The sequence below is a fragment of the Oncorhynchus clarkii genome, chromosome 7 (genome assembly GCF_045791955.1).
Source record: "Oncorhynchus clarkii lewisi isolate Uvic-CL-2024 chromosome 7, UVic_Ocla_1.0, whole genome shotgun sequence".
NCBI lineage: Eukaryota > Metazoa > Chordata > Actinopteri > Salmoniformes > Salmonidae > Oncorhynchus > Oncorhynchus clarkii.
This window is the reverse complement of record NC_092153.1, coordinates 14,659,635-14,663,964: the sequence shown is the minus strand read 5'-3', so window position 1 is coordinate 14,663,964 and position 4,330 is coordinate 14,659,635. Positions and strand designations below refer to the sequence as shown.

At 43.4% G+C, this 4,330-nt stretch overlaps 3 non-coding genes across 3 annotated transcripts; all 3 read right to left on the bottom strand.

Moving 5' to 3' along the window:
* Positions 1–2,430: 2,430 nt before the first annotated feature.
* trnav-cac (transfer RNA valine (anticodon CAC)) lies at positions 2,431–2,502 on the bottom strand. The gene has a single exon. It is a non-coding gene; the product is annotated as a tRNA-Val (tRNA).
* A 6-nt stretch (positions 2,503–2,508) lies between these two features.
* Positions 2,509–2,581, bottom strand: trnar-ccu (transfer RNA arginine (anticodon CCU)). Its single transcript has one exon. It is a non-coding gene; the product is annotated as a tRNA-Arg (tRNA).
* A 1,676-nt stretch (positions 2,582–4,257) lies between these two features.
* Positions 4,258–4,330, bottom strand: trnar-ccu (transfer RNA arginine (anticodon CCU)). Its single transcript has one exon. It is a non-coding gene; the product is annotated as a tRNA-Arg (tRNA).

Here is a 4,330-nt window from a genome sequence, read left to right as displayed (position 1 = left end):
CCTCTGGGTTATGGGCCCAGCACGCTTCCGCTGCGCCACTCTGCTCTCAGCCACTTCAGAAAAGACTAGAACTCAAAATCTTTGGCTTAGGAGTCCAGTATCTTAGGCCACTGGGATACTGTGTAAACAGTATGACCTATACGAACTTTTGGAAGAGGTAAAAAAATATATATAATGGCACTGAGACATGCCCATGAAACGACACATTTTTAAAAAATGTTGTTCGCACTAAAAATAAACTGTTTAGCAGAGGATGGTTTCGATCCATCGACCTCTGGGTTATGGGCCCAGCACGCTTCCGCTGCGCCACTCTGCTCTCATCACCTTCAGAAAAGACTAGAACTCACAATCCATGGCTTAGGAGTCCAGTATCTTAGGCCACTGGGATACTGTGTAAACAGTATGACCTATACGAACTGTTGGAAGAGGTAAAAAAATATATATAATGGCACTGAGACATTATGCCCATGAAACGACACATTTTTTAAAAATGTTGTTCGCACTTAAAATAAACTGTTTAGCAGAGGATGGTTTCGATCCATCGACCTCTGGGTTATGGGCCCAGCACGCTTCCGCTGTGCCACTCTGCTCTCATCCCCTTCAGAAAAGACTAGAACTCACAATCAATGGCTTAGGAGTCCAGTATCTTAGGCCACTGGGATACTGTGTAAACAGTATGACCTATACGAACTGTTGGAAGAGGTAAAAAACAAATTATAATGGCACTGAGACATTATGCCCATGAAACGACACATTTTTTAAAAATGTTGTTCGCACTTAAAATAAACTATTTAGCAGAGGATGGTTTCGATCCATCGACCTCTGGGTTATGGGCCCAGCACGCTTCCGCTGCGCCACTCTGCTCTCAGCCACTTCACAAAAGACTAGAACTCACAATCAATGGCTTAGGAGTCCAGTATCTTAGGCCACTGGGATACTGTGTAAACAGTATGACCTATACGAACTGTTGGAAGAGGTAAAAAAAATATATATAATGGCACTGAGACATTATGCCCATGAAACGACACATTTTTTAAAAATGTTGTTCGCACTTAAAATAAACTGTTTAGCAGAGGATGGTTTCGATCCATCGACCTCTGGGTTATGGGCCCAGCACGCTTCCGCTGCGCCACTCTGCTCTCATCCCCTTCAGAAAAGACTAGAACTCACAATCCATGGCTTAGGAGTCCAGTATCTTAGGCCACTGGGATACTGTGTAAACAGTATGACCTATACGAACTGTTGGAAGAGGTAAAAAACAAATTATAATGGCACTGAGACATTATGCCCATGAAACGACACAGTTTTTAAAAATGTTGTTCGCACTTAAAATAAACTATTTAGCAGAGGATGGTTTCGATCCATCGACCTCTGGGTTATGGGCCCAGCACGCTTCCGCTGCGCCACTCTGCTCTCAGCCACTTCACAAAAGACTAGAACTCACAATCAATGGCTTAGGAGTCCAGTATCTTAGGCCACTGGGATACTGTGTAAACAGTATGACCTATACGAACTGTTGGAAGAGGTAAAAAAAAATTATAATGGCACTGAGACATTATGCCCATGAAACGACACATTTTTTAAAAATGTTGTTCGCACTTAAAATAAACTATTTAGGAGAGGATGGTTTCGATCCATCGACCTCTGGGTTATGGGCCCAGCACGCTTCCGCTGCGCCACTCTGCTCTCAGCCACTTCACAAAAGACTAGAACTCACAATCAATGGCTTAGGAGTCCAGTATCTTAGGCCACTGGGATACTGTGTAAACAGTATGACCTATACGAACTGTTGGAAGAGGTAAAAAAAAAATTATAATGGCACTGAGACATGCCCATGAAACGACACATTTTTAAAAAATGTTGTTCGCACTTAAAATGAACTATTTAGCAGAGAATGGTTTCGATCCATCGACCTCTGGGTTATGGGCCCAGCACGCTTCCGCTGCGCCACTCTGCTCTCAGCCACTTCAGAAAAGACTAGAACTCAAAATCTTTGGCTTAGGAGTCCAGTATCTTAGGCCACTGGGATACTGTGTAAACAGTATGACCTATACGAACTGTTGGAAGAGGTAAAAAAAAAATTATAATGGCACTGAGACATGCCCATGAAACGACACATTTTTAAAAAATGTTGTTCTCACTTAAAATGAACTATTTAGCAGAGAATGGTTTCGATCCATCGACCTCTGGGTTATGGGCCCAGCACGCTTCCGCTGCGCCACTCTGCTCTCAGCCACTTCAGAAAAGACTAGAACTCACAATCCATGGCTTAGGAGTCCAGTATCTTAGGCCACTGGGATACTGTGTAAACAGTATGACCTATACGAACTGTTGGAAGAGGTAAAAAACAAATTATAATGGCACTGAGACATTATGCCCATGAAACGACATATTTTTTAAAAATGTTGTTCGCACTTAAAATAAATTGTTTAGCAGAGGATGGTTTCGATCCATCGACCTCTGGGTTGTGGGCCCAGCACGCTTCCGCTGCGCCACTCTGCTTCCATCCACCCCAGATGGGACTTGAACCCACAATCCCTGGCTTAGGAGGCCAGTGCCTTATCCATTAGGCCACTGGGGCACTGTCTACCTTTTGCAAATAGTACAAACTGATACAAGCAGTAAAAACAATGTGTACTGGATAGCACTGAGACATGCAAATGAAATATAGCTTTCTAATTTCTGTTTGCGTTTCATTTTTGAAAATAACCTGTTTAGCAGAGGATGGTTTCGATCCATCGACCTCTGGGTTATGGGACCTGCACGCTTCCGCTGCGCCACTCTGCTCTCAGCCACTTCAGAAATGACTAGAACTCAAAATCTTTGGCTTAGGAGTCCAGTATCTTAGGCCACTGGGATACTGTGTAAACAGTATGACCTATACGAACTTTTGGAAGAGGTAAAAAAATATATATAATGGCACTGAGACATGCCCATGAAACGACACATTTTTAAAAAATGTTGTTCGCACAAAAAATAAACTGTTTAGCAGAGGATGGTTTCGATCCATCGACCTCTGGGTTATGGGCCCAGCATGCTTCCGCTGCGCCACTCTGCTCTCAGCCACTTCAGAAAAGACTAGAACTCAAAATCTTTGGCTTAGGAGTCCAGTATCTTAGGCCACTGGGATACTGTGTAAACAGTATGACCTATACGAACTTTTGGAAGAGGTAAAAAAATATATATAATGGCACTGAGACATGCCCATGAAACGACACATTTAAAAAAAATGTTGTTCGCACTAAAAATAAACTGTTTAGCGGAGGATGGTTTCGATCCATCGACCTCTGGGTTATGGGCCCAGCACGCTTCCGCTGCGCCACTCTGCTCTCATCACCTTCAGAAAAGACTAGAACTCACAATCCATGGCTTAGGAGTCCAGTATCTTAGGCCACTGGGATACTGTGTAAACAGTATGACCTATACGAACTGTTGGAAGAGGTAAAAAAAAATATATAATGGCACTGAGACATTATGCCCATGAAACGACACATTTTTTAAAAATGTTGTTCGCACTTAAAATAAACTGTTTAGCAGAGGATGGTTTCGATCCATCGACCTCTGGGTTATGGGCCCAGCACGCTTCCGCTGCGCCACTCTGCTCTCATCCCCTTCAGAAAAGACTAGAACTCACAATCCATGGCTTAGGAGTCCAGTATCTTAGGCCACTGGGATACTGTGTAAACAGTATGACCTATACGAACTGTTGGAAGAGGTAAAAAACAAATTATAATGGCACTGAGACATTATGCCCATGAAACGACACATTTTTTTAAAATGTTGTTCGCACTTAAAATAAACTATTTAGCAGAGGATGGTTTCGATCCATCGACCTCTGGGTTATGGGCCCAGCACGCTTCCGCTGCGCCACTCTGCTCTCAGCCACTTCACAAAAGACTAGAACTCACAATCCATGGCTTAGGAGTCCAGTCTCTTAGGCCACTGGGATACTGTGTAAACAGTATGACCTATACGAACTGTTGGAAGAGGTAAAAAAAAATTATAATGGCACTGAGAACGTCGAGTCCAGTATCTTAGGCCACTGGGATACTGTGTAAACAGTATGACCTATACGAACTGTTGGAAGAGGTAAAAAACAAATTATAATGGCACTGAGACATTATGCCCATGAAACGACACATTTTTAAAAAATGTTGTTCGCACTTAAAATAAACTGTTTAGCAGAGGATGGTTTTGATCCATCGACCTCTGGGTTATGGGCCCAGCACGCTTCCGCTGCGCCACTCTGCTTCCATCCACTCCAGATGGGACTTGAACCCACAATCCCTGGCTTAGGAGGCCAGTGCCTTATCCATTAGGCCACTGGGGC